Source organism: Delphinus delphis, chromosome 3, assembly GCF_949987515.2.
Source record: "Delphinus delphis chromosome 3, mDelDel1.2, whole genome shotgun sequence".
NCBI classification, from domain to species: Eukaryota; Metazoa; Chordata; class Mammalia; order Artiodactyla; family Delphinidae; genus Delphinus; species Delphinus delphis.
The window spans coordinates 42,658,826-42,685,738 of NC_082685.1; the positions used below are offsets into that span (position 1 = coordinate 42,658,826).

At 42.3% G+C, this 26,913-nt stretch overlaps 1 protein-coding gene across 1 annotated transcript in view; it reads right to left on the reverse strand.

Moving 5' to 3' along the window:
- SGCD (sarcoglycan delta) overlaps positions 1-26,913 on the reverse strand; it is a 1,599,257-nt gene that overhangs the window by 1,526,640 nt on the left and 45,704 nt on the right. Inside the window, exon 3 of the mRNA XM_060008456.1 lies at positions 21,106-21,250. The gene's annotated coding sequence lies outside the window, so the exon portion shown is untranslated. The remainder of the gene's footprint in view (positions 1-21,105; positions 21,251-26,913) is intronic.

Genomic DNA, 26,913 nt, shown 5'->3' on the forward strand with positions numbered 1-26,913 from the left:
CTGGGGCAAGGCATTAATTTCCCTAATCCATGTTTTCAGGTTTCTATAGAAGGGATGACAACCCTGTCCCATAAACCTCAAAGCTTCTTACAACCATGGGAAAATGTAAACCATCTGAGTATAAACAGTGAATGCCACTTCGATTTTGACAATACTTTTTTTTTTTTTTTTTTTGCAGTACGCGGGCCTCTCACTGTTGTGGCCTCTCCCATTGCGGAGCACAGGCTCGAGACACGCAGGCTCAGCGGCCATGGCTCACAGACCCAGCCGCTCCGCGGCATGCGGGATCCTCCCAGACCGGGGCACGAACCCGTGTCCCCTGCACCGGCAGGCGGACTCCCAACCACTGCACCACCAGGGAAGCCCGACAATACGTATTTCTTAATTAACCCATAAGGGGGTGTAATCAAGTCCTCCAGAGAAACAGAACCAACAGAATATATTGAGATATATGAGAGGAGATTTATTATAGGAATTGGTTTAGGTAGTTATGGAGGCTGAGAAGTCCCACAGTCTGCCACGTGCAAGCTGGAGAACCAGGAAAGCAGGTGGTGTAATTCAGTCTGAGTCCGAAGGCCTGAGAATCATAGGCCGACGGTGTTAAGTCCCAGTGTGAGTCTGAAAGCCGAAGAACCAGGAGCGTCAACATCCAGAGCTGGACGCCTCAGTTCAAGCAGAGAGCGAGCTAATTGGGCCTTCCTCCTCCTTTTTGCTCTGTTCAGGCCCTCAGTGGATTAGATGATGCCCAGTTACAGGGATGAGGGCAATGTGCTTTACTCACTCTACTGATTCAAATGCTAATCTCGTCCAGAACACTCTTACAGACACACACAGAAGTAATGTTTGCCAGCTATCGGGGCATCCCTGAGCTATCTGTGCTCATGCAATTTGACACTGAAATTCACCATCACAGGAGACTTTCCTTATTGGTCATGCTATTATTTATGCCTACAACCCCATCTAAAGAAAACGTCCCTGTTGCCACAAATAGTATTATTTCATTCTTTTTTATGGCTGACTACATGACCTATATGGGAAAAGAATCTGAAAAACAGTGGATATATGTAACTGATTCACTTTGCTGTACAGCAGAAACCAACACAACACTGTACATCAACCATACTCCAATGAAAATTTTTAAAAAAAGAAAGCAAAAGAAAACATCTCTACCCATAGCCTTTCATGATGAGGCAGTCACATTCCCTATCTATTACCCACATTGCTTTCTTCCAATGACTCTAGCTGGACCAGGGTGACACATATGTCCCAAAGCAGCCAACTCATGAGCTACTTGATGGCCCTGAATTCTCACAAGAATAAAACCTTCTGGCCAGAGAGGATGATCAAGACATTAGGGAAAAAATGTATAAAGAAGCAGAGACTGAACAGAATAACTGAGGTAGAGAAAAAAAATGTGTCAGGTTTGGAACACAAAGAGTAATGGCGGGAGATGTTGTCAAGGAAGCAGCGGTGGAGAGACAATCTAATTTGGGTTAATAACGAACCACAAGAGTGTAGATCCAACAATGCCTACTGCTGACATCTTGACAAATCTCCTTACTCTGGTTCCTGCCTCCAAGGGGCCCGATTATCCCATGGTTCTTTCCTTGCGCTCCTGTGAAATCCCTCTTTCCTTTATTGCCATAATTCCTTTGTTGTCTCCTTTCCTGGGCCAGGATTCTCTAGGTCTGTGCCTCTTGCAGCCAGGACTCTGCCTCTTGCAGCCAGGAGAATTTAACTCACATAACATTAAACATCTGATTATGTGAGATTCTGCTCAGATATCAATGTGTAAGGTATTAAGAGGGGTCTGTCCCCAGTAATAACTGCAGGGACCCCTTCAAATCCTAGCCATTTTGCTAGGAATCCTCACAACTTCAAGCAAGAGAAAGCATTAGCTTTCCGTACCCTTCAACTTCCTCCAGCCTGCATGGTGGACTTGCCTGAGAAGGTAGGACATGAACACTTCCAAGAGGGAAGGTACCAATTTGCATAGTAGTTCTGCCAGAGTTTAAACGTATTCCCTTTTCTCCAGAATGCATCATGCCTTTAAAAAAAATAATCAAGAGAAGGGGACTTTAATGATCTTTATTTTCTCCTCTTAGTTTAATGCAGGCAGCAAGGGAGATGAGAATTCGTGGACTAAGCAATTTGCTGCAGTGGCTGTTAAAGTGATGTGTGGAAGGGGCAGCAGCAAAACCTGCTTAATGCTCAGAAACACCTGCTGGGAAATATTTTTTCTACCTGGGTTGCAAACAGTATTAAAACAATTTTCTTGCCTTTAACAAAAGAGCGGGGTGTAAGGGGGCAGCTATGTTTCTGTAGGCTCGCACTGTGGAACAGAACTGGAGAGAATTAAAAGATAAGCAAGAGGCTGGGCGAGCACGCAGGTATCTGTAGCTAACTTTGGACAGAGAGCTCTGCTGAGTTGATCCTTGTTCTGTAGCTCTGGAGCGAATTGCTGGCTCAGGCCACAATTCCCATTTGGGTACCCTCAATTCAGAGTCTTGAGGGATTTCAGGGTGCCCTCTCAGCCTCGATCCCCTATGGCTGGTATGGCAAAGGCATTCTTTTTTACTGAGTGCGGAGGGCAAGGAAAATATATATCCAGCCCCTCCTCTCTCTGGGGAGGTCAAGAACTGGCATTCCCTTTCTGTCCACTCCCTCTGCCCTAGTTCAGGTTCTGAGTGCCTAGCTGGTGGTCACCTAGTTGGTCTCTGGGCCTCCAGTTTCTCCCTCTTCCTACAGTCCTCCACGCTGGTGCCAGAAACATCTAAAATGAAACTGATCCTATCTGGCCAACGTCCAATAACTTCATGCTTCCTTTTGGCCACAGAATGAAGTCCTAACCTCTCACCTGCTCACCACCATCTGACTTCAAGCCACCGATCCATCTTCCCATCTTCTACACCATCCATCTATGCTCAAAAGCTCATGATTCCCTAGGTTCTCCTTGGGAACCATCCTCTCTGCCCTTGTTCTTGATGTTTATTTTCCCAGGAGGGCCTTTCCCTGCCTAGAGGACTCTAAATTTCAAGCCCTAGAAGACTGAAAGAACAATGGCATCATGACATAAAGAGGACATGTGGAAAGGAAAGTAACAAGTTCAGAATCACAAACGGTCAAGTTTAAAGGTGGTGTTGGGACTTCTAAAAAAAGAAGCTCACAAGACTGGGGAAATATTTAACAGATCCAAGAAGAAGAATCAAAGCCAGTGGTAAAGACTTAAGAGTCATTGTCTAGAAGACATTCAGTAGTTAAACCATAAATTACTTTATTACATTCACTAAGAGAATAGGTGCTTTTGAGATGGTTCACCTCTCCCAACTCTGAGAATTGTTTTGTAAGTAAAGCTCTTGCTTCTCAGGTTTTTCTTCTGAGTTTCATTAGGATCATTTGGACCTCAAAGAACCTGAGTAATTTATCAAGTATTGAAGAAAGAGTGAGAGGAGAAGGCACAGTGATGAAACATTTCATGAATTATGCCAACATTTATATTCCAAGGTGGACTCCTCCTTTGGGGGCACTCATTAGAGCATCATACAGAGCCACGCTTGCAGCAGTAAGTTGCATTTTGCTTTATGTCTGTTCCCCACAATACATACAACCTTCTCCCCCGCATTGCGTCCTCCCTGCAAATAATCATACCAACATTGTAAACTAGTACTCAACTCTGAACTTTTCTTCCTCCTCAAATTGCTATCCTTTCAATGGAAATAAGCAAAGAGCTAGATGGCTTTCATGAACACTTATCCAAGCTAGGAAAGGTCCCTTAAGTGTTTCAGCTGTAGAACACTTAAAGGGGTAACATCAATCGTAATAGGCAAGATTATGCTGAAGTGACAGATTACTCCCAAAATCTCAGTGACTCACAACAACTATTTCTCACTCATGTTACATGTCTATCAACGACTGGCATCAGCTTTGTTTCTTATTTTATTTGGAGACTCAAAGAAACCCCTATCTGAGACATTGCTGGTTTCGTGACACAGGAGGGAAAGTGTGAACCAAGCAAGGGTTCTTAAAACTTCTATGCAGAAGTAACACATGTCACTTGTGGTAACAGACGACACAGGTCACTTCTGTTCACTAACCAAAAGCAAATCACATATCAATGTGAGAGGGATCTCTAATCCTTCCATAGGAGGGACAGCAAATATTACGATCAATAATAAAATCTACCTGCAAGGCCAAGTATCACACTCTTATTTCTGCATAGTTTAAGTGTATCCATTTAAGTCAGTAGCCACAAACTTAAATGTCTGTAGGAGTCAGGCAGGGCACATAAATATGAAGTGGGAGTGACAACAGGGAATAGAGAGGCCTGAGGCAAACAAGAGCATTCCCTGACCTACGAGCATTCAAACACATGTACTAAATAGCCCAACAAACAATACTGGCAGGGAAGTTTATGACTCCTGATTTAAATCCAACCTGATTCTGAGGGAAGAGTATATGTAATTGGATGTCAGATAAAAATACATGTAATTTGATGAAAAATTATTTGTCGCATGTGTTATATCTTAGACACTAGGCTAACCACTTCACAAGAAGTAACTCACACCTCCATATAATGTGGTTGCCCGCCCTTTGACATATGAGCAAAACTGATGCAAGACCTCTATTCCATAACCTCTAAGAAAGCCAACGACCTCCTTAAGAGTTCTGTGAATCCTTACAGTTTATGTTCTCATTCTCACTTCTGCCTCTTGAGTTGTTTGTACTGAACTCTCAATCTCATTAGCATCTCATTTCCAGGGGTCCGTCTCTCTGACCAGGATGTCACAGACAGGAAATTCGGCCCCCTTCCCCTGACTTTCCCCGACTGCTCACGTTACATTTAACAGAAGTTAAAGAGCGATGAGGAGGATTTTACCACAGCCAACAGACGTCAGACTCTCTCCTCCCTAAATGCCATCTGACTACACAGTCACAGATATCCAACCTCCAGCCCCCATGCTGCCCAGTCCCATTTCCCCCATCTCCCACTCCTCTCCTTTCTCCACCACCCCTAAATCTATGTGTTTCTTACACAGAATGGTTTAACGATCCATTTGTGTTGCTATTTCATTCAGGGGTTGCTCTATCGGCTTCTGTCTTCAAATAAAATGACACAGAAAAAGCTGATGCCAACCATTGATAGACAAGTAGCAAACTAAGAAATCAGAGTCCACACTCCCGTCATTGCCATCTGATCTTTTTCTAAACAAAGTTCCAACCCCAAGAGGAACTCTAAGACCAGTTGTTAAAATAAAAATCCTCACTCCATTACACTTACAATAACATTTGGTGGTAGATTTTTATTCTAATTTTATAAGTGAGAACTTGAAATTAATATTATAGGATAGAATTTATTTTCTTGACATTAACCACATCCCCCAGCCCCATCCTGGTCAGTCATGAGCCTGTGTAACATCAGAGACGAGGGGGTGGGGGGTGGGAGGGGTTCATTTTTCTCGTGAGCACAATAGCAGGAAAGTAGGGAGCCACTCTTGTAGACACACTCACACACTGGGGAGTTCCGTAAGAGCTTTTTTCTTTAATTTGTCTCGAAGAAGACATTTCCCTCTTTTTCTAAGGGTAAATCATACCTCTGAACCAATCTGAAAGACATTCTCTAACCTCAGTAAAGCCCATTGCTTTGGAGTGACATAAGCTTTTCTTCTGATACCGCCATAGGAAAGCCAGCATCACTGCATCATCACCTCATGCCTTGAAAGTGCAAGAAATGAGATACAGGGGTGCCACGGCCATTCGTGGCAGGATGATGACAGGCTGGACTGAGGCTCAGCCCCTCTAGCTTCAGAAGCCACAGAGAGACACTGAGCAGCAAGACCTGGTCTGTGGTCCAGCCCACCAGGCAGAAGCCCTCGCAGAAATCTTGCCTGACCACCGTCTCATCCTATAATCCAAGTCTATGGCCACTTTTCCCTATATTGGGAGATCTCCAAGTTGTTCCCACGCACTTCATGTTGTATTCATTCATTTATTCAACAAATATGTTTCGTGCACCTACCATGCATAGGTTCTCTTCTAAGCATTTGGAAAACATAAGTGAAAACACAAAGATCTCTGCCCTTGAAATGTTATATTCTGGTGAATGAAGACATAATAAAAAAAAACATAGTAAATCAATTGTATGGAATATTAGAGGATGACAAGTGCTACAGAGAAAACGAATAGGTCAGGAAAAGGCTATCCTTCCATCTTCTCTGTAGGAAAACGCTAGGAGTACACGTGTTAGCTCAGGGTTTCTTAATCTGGGCACTATTGTCATTTGGGGAATGGATGAGTCTTCACTGTGGGGGGCTGGCCTCGCACTGTAGGATGTTCGGCAGCATATCTGGCCTCTACCCACTGGAGGCCGCTAACACACCCATTCTCCCAGTTGTGACAACCAAAGATGCTCTCCAGACATTGCCTAATGTCCCCTGGAGGGCACAATCGCCTCCAGTTGGCAATCCCTAGGTTAGAGACATGCAAGGGGTCTAGTCTTGAAGCACAGATTCGAAGGTAAGTGCAGACCCTCATGTCCATTCCCTGACTCACTAAGGTTTGTAACCTGGTTTTACCATTTACCAGCTATGTGCCATTAGTCCAGTTCCTTAACCTCTCTGAATAGCTCTTTCTCTACCTGTAAAAGAGGGGTAACAGTGCTTCTCTCAAAGACTGGTTGTAAGAATTAAGTAACATGATACAGTTTTATCACCTAGTATACATTTCCAGTAAAGAATAAGCCTTTTCAGCTCAAAATTATCAACTAGTAGCTCACTTTTTTCACCTGGTAATATTCTAATGACGATAAGCAGGCATTGCTGGTCTATTTTACAAAAGGATATACCTAGACCTTAATAGATTAAGCAGTGCATCCACAAATCATACAGTCAGTAAGTGGCAGAGTTAAGACAAACCAAGTCTGAATCCTCAAAGTCCCAATTCTATATGCCTTCTCACTGACCGTACCACCTCCCTAATTTTAACTTGCTTGCAACCATTTAAGAGCATGCCTGCTGTGCAAAGCACAAAGCATACTAGTGAAGGACAGCACCTGGGTTACACAACAGTTCCTGGAAATGGACTGAACTCACACTTGACAATGACTGATATACTTTGCTGTGCCTCCCCCAGGAACATCCAGGAGGAAAAGCTCCCAAGGGGCCCCAGCCTGACCACCTCCAGCGCTGCTAACAGCATGGGAGCCCGGTTCAAAGAGCACCTTGGGTGTAGCCTCTTTGTCCCACTGAAAGTCGCTAAGACAGAACTGGTGGCACACTACATATCCAAGCTTCCCTTTTCAGACCCTAGGATCTCAGAAGCTCAGTTGCAAACAGGATTCAAATAACCAAAAGGGATGAGGAGGGGAAGAAAGGAGAAAGATTGGATTAGACCTTGACCAGTGGCTTTGGGCAAGTACATGCATCCTCCCGTTGCCATTTTAACAAGACGAGAGTCTTCTCTGAACACAAATTCCTCCCCGTATCACTGCTTCCCAGAGCAATAATATAAATCCATCTAACATTTAAGCAAAAGGATATTGAGCCTGGCAGATCAGGACAGTGTGCGTTTGCCTCCTGGAGTGATAAGGTCACCCATTCAAGACCCACTAGGAAGGGTGAGTGGAAGCACAGAGAGACGTGATGTGAGATGGCCAGGCCTGAGACAGAGGGTGGAGATAACCTTTGCAGAAACAAAGAATGATTGGGGAGAATCAAGTCAGAGCTTTCTAGGAAACACAGGCTTGAGGTGTCCAGCTGTCATTAAGAAATGCAAAAAGTTAAAAACAGGTCGAAATGCATCCTGGTATCGCAGGGATATAAAAAGGGGCATTCTTATATCTGGAACCCCCAAATAGGCTGCCTCAAAGTGTGGAACTTCAACTGCTCAAACCTGATCAGGTGATTTTTACAAGTCAGCCCACAGCCTCCTGAATCTAACATGCACCCAACTTATCAGACAAAACACCCATGTTCTCATCATTGCAACATGTCCTGGAAGCTGACCAAAACTACGCAGAGAATATATGAGGTGACAACATCTTCCCACATTGTTGATAGGAGAATAAATTACTACCACAAGTAGTAGACAAGTTTACAGGTAGTATGATGGAAGAGATGATCTCCAAAATGTATTGTTAAATGAAAAAAAAAGAAAAAAAAAAGAATAAGATCCAAGACAGTATTAAAGCATGCTATTATTTGTGTAAAACAACCCCAAATGGGCTACACGTGTTCATACACACATATACACACATATAACACACACACAAACTCTCATATCTGTGTACAAGCATACAATATCTAAAGGAGGATACATAGAGGTATACAGGGATAAACAGGGTAACAACAGCTGCCTTCCAAGAAAGAAGGAGAAATTTCTTTTACATTGTTTGAATATTTTAGTTTTTTTTTTTTTTTTTGGCCGTGCCGCGTGGCTTGCAGGATCTTAGGTCCCCGACGAGGGATCGAACCCACACCCTCAGCAGTGAAAGTAGAGTCCTAACCACTGGACTGCCAGGGAACTCCCTGAATATTTTACTCTTTGCAGATATTATAATAGATGAGAGTAAGAATTTTTAATGTAGATTATTTTGTAGGTTTCATGGTCGCCTGTAGAGACCCTTCAAATCTACATGAGCATGCAAACAAGCTCCAACCAAGCTGGAGGGTATAACAGGGCTCAAGGAGAAACCCTGCAAATAAACTTTATTACATTGTAATCATCTAGGTACACAGGATACAATTTTGCACAATATACACTATAATTTTTTTCCATTCTAAGGCCTATTAACCCTGACACCCCAATACCCTTTGAGCAACTTCAGCATACCATTGGTTTGCAGTAGAAACTAATTTTCAAATTAGCCTAGAAACTATGATTCAGAAAGGTAGACTAACTCACCAAGAGACAACATGTTCAAGTCAAATACAAGTGGTTTATTGAAGCTGATGGTGTACTCTGAAAATCAGAGAGAAGGCAAACTGAGAACACACTTTGTAGTTGACGGGTCAATGAGACTTGTATGTCGTCTGGGATGCAGCTTTGGGTAGGAACCCTTCCCCGGAAGCCCTAGCCCACCTGATTAAGGCTCCACTTCTGTGCTCCCATAGTACCCTCCAGCACACCACTTACCATGCTGTGTTACAGCTGCCTGTTTACACATCTGTCCCTCACCCTAGACCACGAGCTGCTCAAGTTCAGGGGCCATGTCATTACTTTCCCAGCCGCGCACTCGGTATGCGGCAAACAAAAGATGCTTAATAAACATCTACTAAATTGACTGCAGCAGGTTCCCAGCAACACATGCAGGGCTCATCAAGCTCACTCTGGGTGCTTATAACCCTTGTGCAATATTGAACGTTGCTACCTTTTACGGTTATGTATCACTCTGTGTCTGATACAGGGGGCTACGAATGATAGGATGCACAGGCAGAAGTCTGAATCATTATAGCTGTGGGACCTGAAGCAAGTTACTTCATCTCCTGGAACCTGTTCTGTTACCCATGGAACGGAGATGCTATCATCTATCCTGCGAGATTGAGGTGAGGAGTAAACGAGATTATGTTATGCAGCATGCCTTGCATGTTAAATAAGTGGTGACTGTTACTATCTTTTCCTTTATTCCTCCACATCTAAAAGGTGAGCTCCTCTAGAGCAGGTATTTTCTTACCTTGCATCCTTCACATGCTCACCTCACCATGGTATCTTGTACTTAACGTATGTTCAAGAAACGAGAGCAAATGTAGAGTTTGAATACTGTCAGACACGGGTTGGAATTCAAGCAGGCTGGACTGTTTAACTGAGTGTTCCTGGGCAAGTTACCTCACCTCCAGTTCTCAGTTTCTTATCTGTAGAATGGGTATGTTAATATTTATCTCATGGAGTTGAGGTAAAGATGAAGTGAGATGACACATTTAAAGTACACACACCCTGGACTTCCTTGGTGGTCCAATGGTTAAGAGTCCATGTTTCCAATGTAGGGGGTGCAGGTTCGATCCCTGGTTGGGGAACTAAGATCCCACATGCAGCGTGGTGTGGCCATTAAATAAATAAAGTACACACACCCTCACACAAGTGTCACTAACTTGTAGCACTTGTTATCACTAATAGTAAAACGGAAAATCCTTTGTACACTGGAGTTTTGAGGCCTGAACACAGCTCGTGTTGTTATTACTATTCCCCTTGGAAGTAGAGAGAGGCAGCGTGGAGAATGATGAGATGCATTCTGCAGAGAACTACAAGCTGTAGGAAAGGTAACCTGGAGGCAGCCCAGCTTTAAGGGGCTGTAATCAGCCCCAGACGTGAAGAATGAATTGTCTGCCTAACAAATGATACATCTTTTTGCTAAAAAGCAGTCTAGGGGACAGCCCCTAGCAGGCTACCTTGGATGATTACACAACTGCCAAGTAACCTGGGTATGGTTTTTACCCATTTTACAGATCCAAGAGCTGAGGTTCAACAACTTGACTAGGGAAACTAAAAAGTGATAGAGCTGGAGTTTAGATCGTGGTCTTCTAGACAGTTAACCCAATGTTCTTTCCACTATATCATCTGCCTTTGAAAATAAAATGAGAAGAGTGATCGTAACCTACACATATAATAACAGATGGTATTTCTCAAGGTGTAATTTCTAAGGGTTAAAAATATGACCCTCCTATAAATACAGAATGAACATATGCCAAGGATTTATTTAACTCACTAATGAGGAAACCAGCAGGGCAGGAACACTGGTTCAAAGAGCATCTGAGGAAAAGAGATTCATGTGGACAGGAAAGATATGCCAAAATCAGTTTGCTATGTGTGTTAGGTTTCAGTCCTAAGGGCAATAAAATTGTGATCTTTGAGGTAATCTCCTGCAATAGACAGAAATTATTTTAAATCTCTAGGACAAAGATCCACCAGTTAACATGTAACTTCACAGGGTGTGGCTCCTAATAAAACAATAAAGACAAACAAAGGTACAAGCCCTAGGATTAAATTATCCTTCGGTGGTCCAGTTAGACCATGCTCCAATACGCTCCAATACTGAAGAGACATGCAGTCATCCTTTTCCAAGTTATAATAATTTTTTAAACATTTATTAAGTTCATTTACATTTTGGTAGGCATTGTATTAGTTAGCACTTTACATATATTCCTGTGATCTTAACCACAGCCCTATAAGGTGGTTGCTATAATTATCCCATTTTTACATATTAAAAAGTGAGTCACAGATGGGTTAAGTGACTTGCCCAAGGTCAAAGGGCTAGTAAGTGGCATAACTGAGATTTAAACTCAGGCTGATGACAGAGCCGACATCCTTAACTAATAAACCATTCTGCCTTATCAAAATAATATGACAGTCTGCCGTGACAGCTAGGATTGTATTTCATCACCGTTGAATCCCCAGCACCTAGCTCAGTGTCAGACAATTAAGTATTTGTCGGTTTTGTTTTTTTGAACCTAGAGCTAGGACTACAGAAGGCTATCACTGAGATCAGGTATCGTTAAGTGCCACTATTTCCAGACACTGAGCCTGGAAATGAACTAACAACTCAAGAATTAAGTTGAGCTACCCAGAAGCATATGAATAGTAATTAAACATAAGGGACATGGCCCCTCCCCTCAAAGAGCTTACAGACCAATGGGCAAACAAAAGCGAACGAGGACTGACAACAAAACATGATGTTGTGACTGAGTGAGTACAGGGTGCTGCGGAGGACCGCAATCGGCGGGCTTCATATGGGCCGGTGATAAGGGTCCATGGAGAATGACATGTGGTCATCTGTGACTGTTTGGCCTGAAATGGAAACATATGGTTCCCAAGGACCAAAAATCAGTGTGCTACAGACCTTATAACTGTATTCACCAACATATTGCAGCGATTAGGATGATTGGGGAGAGGATGAGGGGTAGGCTCATCACTCCAATGGGCTTGTACCTCTTTATCAAGACACTCAACAGTGATGTGCCATGGTGGACGTTCAAATGATGTTGGACAAATCCATCCATTTGAATGGGTGAATTAATTATGACTTTTTTTAATAGCCCAAAGATTACATTAGATGCAACCAATAAAATATTTTTTTAAAAAGACATTTGTAGACAACTTAAAGCAGAAGGAAGTGCAAGATGGCAAGAGAGATGCCCCATCGCTGCTCCTGACTTTTTTTAAGACTAGAGACAAAGAATCTCTGATCAAGGGAAGAAAGGTATTTCTCTAAGAAAGATAGGAGAACCATGCATTTATGAGTTCTGACTCACATCACCTCCTGAGAGGGGAACATCTTGCCAGCTATCAAGAAGAGGAGGGGAACCCAAACATGGAAGTCACTGAGACAGTGAGCCTGGCGGGGAAGAAGCCAAAGAAGCCAACCTATTTTATTCAATCAAACCTGCTCTCGGTTGGTACAAGTCTTTATGGACTTTAGCTAATGTAGCACAGGCCAACAGACAGGGAGCTACTGATGCTCAGGACTTAGCCCACTGTGCCCCTGCTTCCTACAACAGCTGACACCAAGCCCAGAGGCCTCCCACTCTCTCAGAATTTATAGCGTGTAATTCTGGGCACACCTCAAGGCCAGAGGATTCCAGGTGTGTCTTACCTACCTGGGCATCCCAAGAGCCCTACACAGGAGGAGCACCATAAATGCCTGTCCTTTCCAGGTGTGTACCCTCTGTGCCAGATTTGGGCTCTCTTGACCTGGAAGTTCCCACTATAGCACCTGGGCAGGAAGGAGCTGTGTGTCATGCCTCTCAGCTTAAAGAAGAGGTTTGGTTACCTCACCGTGACAGAAAGTCAGTGGGAAGCCATGTGATTTGCGGAGCCCGGCCTTCTCAAGCAGAGATGGATGGCCAAGGCCAGGCCAGGGTCTGGGGTAAGTAAGGTGGCACTGGGCCAGTGAGCTCTTCTGGGAGGGTGATGCACAGAGAGAACAGCAACTTTTAATGCAGCTGTAAGCCCTTTCTGAAGGGAATTTACTTCCAAAGCTTTGATCTTGGGTCCCTGTAGCTGAGGTCTGCATCTTTCCGTAGTGAAAACTCAAAGTTGGCTTCTGACAGAAGGTAGGATAGGATTTTGACAGTTTCTGTTTTCTTCCAGTTCTTGAGGTTTAAGCTAGATACATCGAATTCTCGAGGTGTGCTCATGCAACACTGACTGAAGCAGCAAAAGTGTGCTGAGATTTGTAAAGCCCAACTGGTTTTTGCTATTTCTAAATCGAGCTACGGCTTCCAAAATAGTTTTTTTATCGCTTTGAAATGGTCTATCTACTGTGTGGATGTGTGCTTCCAGGTTCCAGAAGTTCATGTAAATTAAATACCAAAACACCATGTAGGCCAGAGGTTAACACCTGTTTCTGTTTATTGGAACTCAGCCATGCTCCTTCCCATACATGTCATCTATGGCTGCTTTTACGTGACAACAGCACAACTCAGTACTGTGAAAAAGACAGTGTGATCCACTAAATATGAATTATTCACTACCTGGGCCTGACAGAAGCATGTTACCAACCCCTGATCTGGGCTTTCAACGTATTTTGCATTCTTTCCAGGTGTACAACAAAGCAAATTTCCTTGGCACACAACTGTAGCAACTTGAACAGAACTTCTCTGCCTATGATAATGTGGGAAAGTATCATCAAAGGTGTAACAGTGATAATTTTGTAGCTACTTGGCCAATACATTTTGCATTTTAATTTTCCCCTCACTGTCTACTGCAGCCTCTGAGCTTTCTGCCCCAAGGCAGGAGAAGTTTTTGCCAGTCTTCACCAAGACAGTAGGCTTGGAAACCAGCTATGGACAGAAAGGGGATCTTCTAAATTCTTTAGCTCCTCTTTAATACAACCAGAGTCAGGCTGCTGCTTCTACAGACTAAGAGACATCCACACCCTACTCGCAATGGTCAGTTATACCCCAAAATAAAGAAACCCCATTTTTTTCCTACACTGGTAGGACTTTATACCCTGGCTAAAAGGAACAGATACTGAAACCACCTGATCACTTTTCAGGCCCTAACTTCCAGTTAGTGCTGCCACCCTGTGCTGTCACTGAATCAGTTTCTGTAAGTCCAGGCTAAATGTTGATCTTCTGGTCTCTGTTCAGTGACCCCACTGCCAGGAGTCACGTGCAAATGCAGTACACAAAGGGTAACAGGGAAGAGGTGTTTAAAAAAAAATCAAAATTTATCAACACAAGAAAATGGAAAAACCTACTTACCACTCAATAAGCTCGTGGTGAGTTCTTAGCTTCATTTGTTCATCTACTCATTCAATGGGTATTTAATAAGCACATAAAACATGTCAGGCACTTCCGATACAGAAGTTAACAGAACAGGCAACAACTCTACCTCCTAGGGCTTATGTTCTAATATGAGGACAAACAAACAAGTAAATGAACAGAAATTGCAAATCGTAATCACTGCTATGAAGGAAACCACCAGGGTGAAATTATAGAGGGTACCAGCGTACCAATTTACCACTTAGAATTCTCTTTGCCTAGCACAGTACCTGGTACATAGAATGTGTACCTTTTTTTAATGGTTGAACGCAAAACTGGACATTTAAAATGCTGTATTTGCTGTCACATCTATGTGGCCAGCTCAAGGCAACTCTGATGTGCAGAACGGGACTAAAAGGAAGAGAAGACAGACAGACCTAAGGCATTCCTTGCCTCCAAGGAAATTATGATGAACAACACAAACTATCTTTTGAAAGAATTTGCAATGAAAATGCATGTACTTTGTGAAGCTCTGTTTCAACAAACTAACCTGGAAATCAGAACTGATCTCAGTGGCTAAGAGAACAAGACCTCAAGTCAGACATCATGGGTTCAAGATCAGATTCTGACACTTACCATAACTTCGAGCAAGTTCTTAACTTGTCCAAGCCTCAGTGCCTCGTCTTTAAACTGGGTCTAAAAACATTACCTACCTCCTAGTGTTATTAGGAGCATTCAGTAAATTAACATTATGAACTCTGCTTAGCAACGAGCCCTGGTGCGCCTTCAATCAACACTATAGTCCCTTCGCCTCTGTGTGCCCATTTCCCTGTGTAAGGAAGATAAGGACACCTACCTCACAGGGGTGTTGAGAGGATTAAATGAATTAATCCACATAAAGCACCTACAACAGTAAGTGCTCAGTGAGTGCTGGTTAGTATTACTATTAATCTGATTTACTTGCTGATGACAGTGCAAATAAACCCGTCCCATTTTAAAAAAGGAAATAATGAATGGGAGTCCTGGGTGTCTGAGAAAATTCTGCAAAGGAATCTCATTAGCTGAGTCAGACCCACCTAGACCACTGATTCCCTTGAAATAATTTATTCATCACTTACGTTTGTTAGGGGTGGTGGCAGAAGGGGGTGAATCTAGTCTTACTCCAAGTATCTCAAGGTTTGTATGCCTACGTGCATAATCACCTCCTCTGAGATTTCTAATTTATTCCAATTACTTTCCTTTCCAGATCCCATTCTTCTTTGTATTACTATACTGTTTCCTCACTTTCTACTTTTGGAGAAGGACTGAGATTAGAGCAATAATATGGGTCTTTCATCTCTTCATGCTGAAAGTCTATTTCTGCACTAGACCATAAGTCCCATGCGGGCAGGGGCCATGCCTATTTGGATCTCGCTGTGTCCCAGTGCTGATGAGGTGCATCTGGGGTTTGGACTGTGTGTATATCATAGGTGCATAATTACAAGGATAGAGAGAAGCAGAAGAAATAGGTGATATGGCTAAGGGTCTTTGCCCAGCATGAGTCCCCACCTTCTGATAAGGGAGTGTACACTGGACCCAGGCACAACCAATCATGGTACAGGGATGGGCATATGACTTCAGCTGAACCAATCAGTCATTTCTCCAATTTTTCTGGCTAGACTGGTTGGAGAGTTTCTTTTCCTCTCTGGCTACAAGCTCTGAGAACGAAAGCCTGGAGCTATCTGAGGGCACATTTTCCCCTGCATGGGAAAAACCTTACCTGGAACAGAAGCAAGATGACAACACACAGAAGATGCTAAGAGAAATGAGAGGTTCAGACAGCACTCAAGTTCCCATATCTTGTCAACAAGGCCACCTCTACACCTGTCATTTCCACAATTTATTTATGTCAAAGAAACGTAGCTGGAGAGTAGTTAAATCAGTAAAAACCGATTTTATTCAGGACTATTTCAACAGGGGAAAAGAAAGCTCAGTATAGAGCCAGGATCATTTCCGAAAACAACATGGACAAGCGGGAATGCACAGCTAAGGAACAGGGTGGGGGGGGTCACTGGATGGAAAATTACTAAGAGAAAACATATGGGGGATCTAACTAAATTGACCTAACAGGATCTTTTCTGAAAACAGGCCAGGGTAATCAAACATCACCTGGGGGATGATGGAGGCTGAGAAACCCAATTAACTTAATTAACCCAATGAAGGGTGATCAGATATGGAGGATGGGGGCCTCTTGCTAAACTGACTTAGCAGGGTTCCTGCTAAAACTGGATTTTTACAAGGAACTGCACAGATGGGCCTAGAAGACACAGGGAGCCTAACTAAAGTTTGGTCAAGTAGAGAATCTTCGTCATTCACACAGACCAAGTTCAAGTTCCTTATATTCAAAATCTAAAATGCTCAAAGGGGTTGTCCAGACCATAAAAATGACAATATAACTATCACTTGTTGAGGGCTTCCCCTGTGTCACACACCGTATTAAATATGTTTTTCTGCATCATTGCATTAAATACAATTCTATGAGGTAAACACTAATATTATCCCCATTTTCACACAGGGGAAACAGCCACAGTTATCAAGAAATTTGCCCAAGTTCAGAAGGTGGTTCATCTGAGATTCAAACCCTGTCAATCTGACATCAGGGCCCACCACAGACATACACCAACGCCAGTCTGTCTTCAAGTATGGTTCCTAGACTACCTGCATTAGGATTACTCAGAGCGCGTATTTAAAGTGCAGATTCCCAGAGTTCACCCTCATTTACTGAAGCAGAAATTTAGTGTGGGGATTAAACTGCAGTTTAATAAAGTGGAGGAGGATATTTCAGGAGAGACCAGACATACCATTTTCTTGGGAATACACCCTCACCCTTATGTTCACTATTGACCAAAATAGACGCATCCCGTCAGTGCTAATATTATTTCAATCCTTCACAGTAAAAGGAGAGACAATACAAGGAATAAAGAGAAGGAAGGACAACAGGAAAAATGGACAAGACTCAGGACACCATTCGCCCAGTCTTCCCTCTCCTCCATACCCAGTTGGAGCCACTAACTTCATAAAAGCACATCAAGGGTAAACAAGTTTTGCAAAATTGGCTCACGGAATATTGTAAGTAATTCTTCCCCTTGTCCACCTTCGGCATGTGGCTTAGAACTCCAAGGAGATAAGTTCTCCCTATGTAAGTTCTTTAACAATTTCAGACACATCCTGTGAAAGCACTTTGAGCTCTAAGAAGAACCTAGAGAATAACAAGAAGTTATTAAGTGGAGGCCCCATTTCACCTTTTCTCCGCATTGCTTTGCTTTCTCTCATTCTGGAGAGACTTTTTCATTTTATTCTCACATTTGAGTTTGTTTGGATTTTTCCCCCAAAAGAAATGCTTTCTTGCAGCTCCTTCACTGACTTGTGTTTTATTTATTATACTTCACCCCCCATTAGGTTTCTCCCTGGAAAGGTTTCATCTGTATGTTGCAGATTCACCTCTCTCCTGACCCGCCACTAGGAGATGATGGGCAGCTGTCTTCATTATTTGTCAGTTACACTCCACCCGCAAGAACCGCATTTCCACAGAAAGGGAGAGGCGGAATAATAACCATGAACGCTTAAGTTCAGAACCTGGCTCTTATGAGCAAGACGAGATCATGCCCAGCTTTACAATTCTATCCTAAATCTACTCCGTTGCGTTGTTGTTTTTAACAGGTCCAGAATCCATTTTCTGCAATAGCTGTGGTTCCTAAAGCCAACAGAGAGGGGACAGAAATCTCTGAACTCAAGAAATCCTAAGACTTAACTGGGCACATGGTAGACCAAGCCCATCAGAAAAACAATTTCACAAAAATTTTTAAGTCCCAATATTATAATATCTCTCCTGATTTCCTCTAAATCTCATTACTTCCAGCTCCACGAACTGTCACCACAGCAACCCACCCAGGGATGGGGAAGACATTATCTCACATGGAATATGTTGGGGGTCTTACTCATCATTTGTTATTTCATAATTTACATCACTGCCAAATAAGCCTCAGCCAGACCTGTGATTTATACCAACGCCAAACAGGGACCTAAACACATATTTTAAACCCTAAATACCCATATTTAATATATCTTATCAAATATGCTACCCCAAGCCAGCCTGCAGCACAGACATCTTAAGACAGTAGGAAACAAGAGGAAAGCCATTTTGCAAATATATGGCCATTCAAAGTGATTCTGCCTTGAGGAAATAATGTCAAATACAAAGTAGAGAATGTTGGGTAGGACGAATTGGAAAACTGTCTTGCTTCTGTTTCTTCCAGTTCTGTTTGAATATTAAGTCTGAACTTTTGACTTATTATTCTGCAACTCATTTTCCTAACTTGGACTCCTAATGCAACAAGTGGAGCAATGAACAATGTTCTGTTGTTACTGTTTTCACTAGAGATAATAAATGAATGAGAATCACCTCCCCCAACCAACCAGTACCATTTGGCCGTTTTGCTAAAATGGGTGGTTAAATTACAATAATTTTGATAAGAAAGGAATTTTTCACATTGATATTATGTAATAGGAAAACTCTGCCTATCCCTGGAATAGGCATGTATTGTGTTGACCCTTAATGACCCACAGCTTACTAATCCTCCTGGACCCAGGTGAGGACTGTTCTCAGCGTCCATGACACAAAACTGAGTAACAGCCTATCTCAATAGGGAATTTGCAGTCCACTTTTGATACAGAGATTGACATGCAAACTTTTTACCTTAGACAAAACTCGTTCTCAGGCTCGATCTAGCTCTCTTGTTTTCTATTTGGGGAACCTAAGGTTTCTTTCCAGAGGGATGTTTGGACTGTTTAAATGGCCCTTGGGTCTGTTCTGTGACAGACCCCACCTACTCCTTTGATTCTATTACACTGTTCAATAGATAAGCATAACTTCTCATGGGTTGAGACATCCATCTATCTATCCATCTACAAAGATATTCTTCCATCCATCCAACAAATACTTCAATACTTCCCAACCTTTTTAACATCATAGCACACTTAGTCAATTATTTTTTCATACTGCAGTAAACAGATGAAGCTGCTAGAGGTGGGAAGAGACTGGCTCTGGAAACCTGACAATTTCTATCCCTGCCTGGACTCCCCCCAAAGGCTGAGCAATCAGTAACTCAGCACACCTGTAACCCATCAGGACACACGTATGTGGCAAGACATGGGGGGGGAGGGAGGAGAAGCTCTGAGCTACTGCATTTGAACCAAGAACCAGGCTAAACCATGAGGATATAAAATCAACAAGCATGGTTCTGACCCTCATGGAACTTACAGCCAAGTAAAGACAAACCATGAACTAATTACTTCAAGAGTAACAAGTGTTACAAAAGGGAAATTGTGGCGGCGGCTTGAGCACATAACAGGAGACCCCCCTAATCTGGGAAGCCTATTAGAGCTCAGTGAACCCTAGAAATGACCCAGAACAACTGGGTCATGACTGAGCACTGTGAGAAGGTGAGAGGTGTATTTAGAGAGGTGACCCTCCACAAAGGACAGCTGTGCTAATCTCTTCACCCTCTCTTTTTGAAATTGTCATGATATCTGACTCCTTACTCCAAGATCATTAGCCATTGCATCACTGTTGCAATATAAGATACTTCCCAAGCATAAGGTAATTTTCCAAATACTTTACTTTTACTTCACATTTACATATCATTTACATGTTATCTATTACAAGAAAACATCACCACCCTCATTCAAAAGCTGCAGAATACTGAAAAGTGGACTAATGCTGAACGTGGAGTACTTAATGGACGCAATCCAGTATGCTAAGCATATTTACATGAACCTTTTGAATCCTCACAAAACTCTGTAAAATAGGTACTGTGTGGTTCCCTATTTACAGATAGGGAAACCAAGATTGAGGCAGAAAATAACTTAGCAAAGGTTGCAAGTGGCAGAGCTCAACTTGAACGCAGGCAAAAGGAAGCCAGAGCCCCGGCAAATACCATCAGGATGTACTGCCCCCATTTCGGTGAGACCAGAAAAACCCAAGACTACACGGAAGAATTGATAGCCAACACGAGCATTGATTCTCCAGCCAAGGCACTCACTCACTGAACAGTCATGACTGCAAACACTTGGTTTTCTGGATCTAAAACCACAGCTCCATGTTGATAATACTGGAAGGTTTTTAATATGACACCCTTACATTCAGAAAGGTAAACAGATGCTTGATTTCTACGGGCAGAAAGTACAAGAAATTGATACAGAAACGGAAGCAGCAATGTACAAAGCCAAGTAAAACACTGGAATCACAGACTCACCATTTGGAAGTGACCTCTCGGGAACAAGAAGAGAGCTGTTGACTTTTCTGCAGCGTTAGCTCTGGCAGCTGAGAGTCAAGCTCTTAGAGTGGGATTATTCATGGCTGTTCTCAAGCTTGAGTGTGATCAAGTTCGAATCACACTTGAGGAATCACCTCTGAGAATCACCTGGAGGGCTTGTTAAAACACAAATTGCTGGGTCCCACCCCCTAGAGCTTGCGATTGGTAGGTCTGAAAATCTGCGCTTCTAACGAGCTCCTCGGTGATGATGATAATGCTGGTCCAGGGCCACACTTCCAGGTCTAGACCAAGCTCCTCGTTTAAAGATGGAGAAACTGAGGCCTAGCGAGAGGATGTGACTCGCCCAGCATCACACTGCCAGTTCCTGACACAGCCAGAAGTCAGGCTTATGGTCACTATTATTTCTCCTCTCCCTCCTTTCCCCATTTAATTTTTTCCATACATTGTTTTTCCTTTATAACAACTGAAAGCTTGTCCATCACGAGAATAAGTGTGTGGAGTTAGGGAGTGATCACCCTGAAAAATAGAGTAGGCCCATGCTTCTACAATAACCTATCCTGAAGTCATACTTAAATGCTCCTTAGCGTTTTCACTCTTACCTTTAACAAGCACTCTCATGCATTCTACTTTGCCTAAGTTCGATACCAAGGACGTTAATGGAAATCCTCGTGTTTGGAGTCAGGCATCCTAGTTTTCCGTGCAAACCTTAAGGCTCGTGTTGCTTCTCCGTGTGATTCTCACAGGCTGTGGGTCAGAGAAAACAAGAGGCCGTGTTCAGCCTTAGCTTTGCCTTGGACTTTCGGTCCTCTCTTCTAGCCTCAGGTTATTTTTTTCACTCCAAAATGAGTTAAGCATTACCTCTAAGGTCCCCTTTACAACTCCAACTTTCTAAAGTGCTGAGCAGAAGTGGAAGCAATGTGCCTGAAACCAAAGGAAGCCTGAATGACAACGAATTTTGTTTAAATAGCACTCTCATTACACACAACCACTGGGAAAGAAACACACAGTTCCAGGAGAATAATGTCACGGTGATGGTGGTGAACAGAAGGCAGGAAGAGAGGTAGGGAGCCACTTGGGGCTGGGTCTGAAAAGATGAGGGCAAATGAATCAGCACATTCACAGCAAGTCATTCTGTTTACCCCACTTGCCCTTCCTTCCAATGTATAAATAGATCCATGACACAAGTGAGGACTTTTTAATACCCCTTTCTTTTATAATGGTTTCTCATTTACACCTGGGCAAAAAGACCAGCGAGGCAAAGCATGCTTGAGCATTTTTACAAGAAAAGACACTGTGAAGGGACAGAGGTTATTGCTCATTAAAGGAAAATCCTCTCCCTGTGTCGCAGCAAAACATATGCCAACCCGGAATATTATGAAGCCAAATTCATCCCCGTTTAGGTAGAAGGATGAAACCGTCAGAGACTACAGCGCTAATATTTTGGAATTCAGACCTGTCAAGGAAGAAAGGAAACTATCTTAGGTGCAGAATCTGAGTGTCAAGGTCAGAAGCAAGCGGGTCCTTATTTTATTCATTTTTCCACAGGTACAAAAAGATTACATCTAGCAGATGGAGGCTTTTAGGATAAAATAAGCTCCTGTGGCTTCATTTACTTGTAACAACAAGAAATATATGGCTACAGATGGCCATCTGTTTCTTAATTTTAAGGTAGAGGGCAAAGAAAGTTTTTCAACTTTAGTTTTGGGATTTTACTAAATAATTATTATTTTTAAGCACAGACATCATTAATAGCTCCCATACTGCACTGTCATCTAAGGCCTCACATATTGTAGGAGGGGTTTGGTCAAAATGATTAAACCAGGTGTCAACATATATAACGCAACAGCCCTTTAAAAAAAACAAAAGAGTGAGCGTGTTTGCAAATTAGCAGCTGAGCACCCATTCCTGTTAAGAGCTCAATTTGCGTTAGCGCGTTTGCCTTCTTTGCTTTGAGTGATATATTCACAACAAACTGGAAGTTTCAGGGATTATGGGAGATGAAAAGCTGATGAGATTCACTGTCTCTACCTGAGACTTCCAAATCACTTCCAAGGTAATTGAGAATAGAGAGTCAGGACCTGACTCCAGAAAGAGATGTGCCCTTTGTGATTAACTGAGAACTTTTAAGTTGAAGCCCTGCAGAAATTGAGATCCAGATCTTCCCACCTGGCTCCTGAGATGTAGACTATGCTGCTGTGGGACAATGCTTGGCACCTGTTTGGATGGGAGGAGCAGCACAGGTAAGATGCAGAGCTGGAGAGAATGGTTAAAGTGCCAAGGCGCTAACCAAAGAGATACGGTGCGACTGTACTGAGAACAGAAGGACTCAAGCCAAGCCTCACTCGGGTGGTGCCGCTCCTGATTTCTTCTCCAAATGCATCATGGCACACCAAGAAGCTCAAAGCTCCTCCAGCCTATCATGTCCTCAGTGAGACACTTACAATTGGAAGACCTGGTACAGCAAAACAGGACAAACAAAAATGCTGTCAACACATCCATGCCACGAACCTTAGGGGCATTGACCAAAATTCAAAGGAATGCGATTTAGCTAGTTAGATGCTGTCTGGGGTTTACCAAATGCCAATTTTAGAAGTCAGGCTACACAACCATCTTGGAAAATCCTCCTGAAGGCTGAGAGCAGGGGATCCCAAGATAGACTCCCAGTTTTCTCTTCCCCCCAGCAGAGAATGGCAAGAAGGACACAATATCCCAACACGCTTTGCAGTCATCCATCTCTTCTTACTGTTGTCACTGAAAGGGAATGGATTGAGGACATGGGCGATAACTGAAACAGCTTTGGTTCATTTCTCTGATGGAGGTCTGCAAATCGGTAAACTAACATGACGAAACTAAATTAGCTAGAGAGCAGCATTCTTCCTCCTGAAGCAAATTAACAGATGCAAAAGACAAAATTCCCTACTTCACAGTGGTATAGTTCATCCCAACTTGCTGTAAGATGGACACATCCTAAGATACGCTCATCTCTTCAGACACATATTAGGATGAAGCATTTAAATGACCTGTGTCCTGGAAACTAAAGATCTAAACTTATTACTGACTCAGAGGAAAGACATGATAGGCTTTTGTAACTGAAGTAGTACCACCAGTCGTACAGCAGAACTAATGGGAGGCTTACTACTTCGCCCTGCTGACCCATGCCACTGCACACCCGCTCTGCTTTCTTCTTATGTTGGGACAAAGATCTGTCCTCCTGTAACTTCAGAAAAGCAAGCCTGACTTGCTCTAAAGTAACCTTGGAGCTCCATGAATCAGTTTTCACAGGTCTATCCTTTGCACCAATATTTATAACACGACTATGTCTACACTAAACTTGTGGTGGCCGTTAACACCACTTCAGGCAAAGCAATGGTGACCCATTACTTCTTAAAAACAAATCGATCTGAGGGGTGGAATTTTGTTGATTCTTAGCATTTATGGGTGTTCTGAGAACCAATATTTTGAGATTCTGCAACTGTGAAGTTCTCTACAGTAGCAACTAGCTATAGGTGGCTGTTTTCATTTAAATTCATTGAAGTTAAATAAGATTTTAAATTCAGTTCCTTATTTGCTATTATATTGCTATATTTCAGGTCCTCAATGGCTGTGGCTAGTGGCTACTATACTAGACAGAATAGCACAGAACATTTCTATCATTTCAAAAGTTGTTAGATACAGCTGCTTTAGAAGCTTAATTTGGAAGGAATCTTTCAGGACTCTCTAGTGCTACTTGCCATTTAGAACTTCCTGTATAAAACCCCTAACAGTCTGAAAATAAAATTTTTAAAAGTATAAGCTAAGATGTTTAAGGCCTTTCTGAGAGCAGTTTATCAAAGTGGTTAAGACCCCAGCTTTGAGGGTTCAAGCATCATTCAAAACCTAGTTCTTCTACCTGCTGGCTGTGTAATAGTAGCTTGTCACCTCTTCTCTAAGCCTTGGTTTCTTCACTGTCCACGGCCCATTCACAGCCTCTCCCCACTTCCTTCTTCCATAGTAACAGAGCCCAATATATTTCAGTAGTTAGAAGGGTGGACCCCACTCCGGATCCTGGAAATGCAGTTCTGTAATGGGGTGTTAGAGGAACTCTGCTGGGGAGGATATCCCTGCCCAGTAAAAAGACAACACCTTGTGAAGAGCAGAACTTTGATACTTCCATCCCCTTCTTGTCTGCTATGTGGACATAATGCCTAAAGCTAGTTTATGTGAGAAAAATAAACCCCTATATTTAAGCTTCCATTAAGTATTGTTTACTGTTACCTACATCCAAAAGCACTCCAAACTGATATTTCATCTTCTATCAGTATTAAGTTTAGCTGTTTTAATTCCACTCCTGGGTGTATAGCGCTAATCCAAAAAAATACATGCACCCCAATGTTCATAGCAGAATTATTTACAATAGCCAAGATATTGAAGGAATCTAAATGTCCATCAACAGATGAATGGATAAACAAGTGGTATATATATATATATATATATATAAAATGAAATATTACTTATCCATAAAAAAATGAAATTCTGTAATTTGCAACAACATGGATGGACCTGGAGGGTATTACACTTAGTGAAATAAGTCAGACGGAGGAAGACAAAAACTATATGTTATCACTTATATGTGGAACCTAAAAAATAAAACAAATGAATGTAACAAAACAGAAACAGACTCACAGTTACAGAGAACAAATTAGTGGTTACCAGTGGAGAGAGTGGGAAGTGGGGAGGGACAAGATAGGGGTAGGGGATTAACAGGTACAAACTACAATGTATAAAATAGATAAGCTACAAGGATATATTGTATAGCACAGGGAATATATCTAATATTTTGTAAAAACTTTAAATGGAGTTCAATCTATAAAAATATTGAATCACTGTGTTGTACACCTGTAACTAATATACTATTATAAATCAACTATATTTTAATTTAAAAATAAAGTTTGGCTGTTTTAACCAATGACCTCAAATAATGAAAGTTATAAAGGTAGAAGCTTATTTCTACCTCAGGTAAAAGAGATCTGAAGTAGACAGTCAAAAGAAGGTACAGGGGCTTCCCTGGTGGCGCAGTGGTTGAGAGTCCACCTGCCGATGCAGGGGACACAGGTTCGTGCCCTGGTCCAGGAAGATCCCACATGCCATGGAGCAGCTGGGCCTGTGAGCCATGGCCACTGAGCCTGCGCATCCAGAGCCTCTGCTCCACAATGGGAGAGGCCACAACAGTGAGAGGCCTGTGTACCGCAAAAAAAAAAAAAAAAGAGGGTACAGCTCCATGGTCATCAGGGCCTCTGCCTCTACTCTCTTTCTGCTCCATCATTCCAGCATTTGGCTTCCATCCTCAAACTTATCTCACATTCCTAGGTGGCTGCTGGAGTGCCAGCCATCACAAAGGCATTCCAGGGAGCAGGAAGGATCAGCACTCCAGGGAAGGACAAATGGGCACTTGTTCCATATGAATTAGCTCCATTTAAGTAGCCAGTCTTCGAAGCTCCTCACAATTCTCTCACTTACAGCTCATCTATCGGAACAGCCACGTGGCATAACTGGTTGCAAAGCAACCTGGGAATGTAGTCTTTCAGCCGGAAGTCATTGACACCCTAGTAAAAATAAGAGTTCTGCTATTTAGGAATAATAAGAGAATGATGTTGGAGTGACAACTAGTGTAAGATAAAATCAGCTAATACAAGTAAAGTGTTTGGCACAGTGCATGATATATAGTAAGCCCTGAAAAAAAGCTGAGAGTAGGCTAGGGAGAAAAATATCTTGTTATCTTCACTTTTAGTTGTTATATAACCAGTTAGTCTTTGTTCCATTAATACTGTGTTTCCCAAACTTTAGTCATTTGTGATTTTCCCACATTCATATACCATCTGTGCTATTATTTAATATTTTCTCTAAATCCATTTGACTTTTCTTTGACGTATAGTTGGTGTATGATATTATATAAGCTTCAGGTGGACAACATAGTGAAATCACCTGACTTTTAAACTTAAATTTAAGTAAACCATTTCCATAAACAGGAAACCAATATTGTCCTCATAAAAATTATAACTGTTATAAAAATGTTCATTTGGGATAGTCCCTAAAACCATCTCACGTGCCATATTTTAGAAAATATTTCTCTATTGAATGCTCTGGAATAAATGACTTTTGTGACTGATTGCCTCAAGTTTGCTATGGTCATTAATCAATCTCTGCTGCTACTTATTTGCTTCATCTAACACTGTAAGAAAGACATTATTCCTTAAATATCTTTAGTAATTAGCAAAACTGGCTTTTCTTTAGGTTCAACCAATCTTTAATAAAAATTGATAGCAAGAGGAGTATGGTTACGGGACTTAACAGAAGGCTGATGCATTCAGCAGATTTTTATTTTCTCTTTTTTTAAGATCTAGACAGAATTCTATTGAGTAGTTATTAAA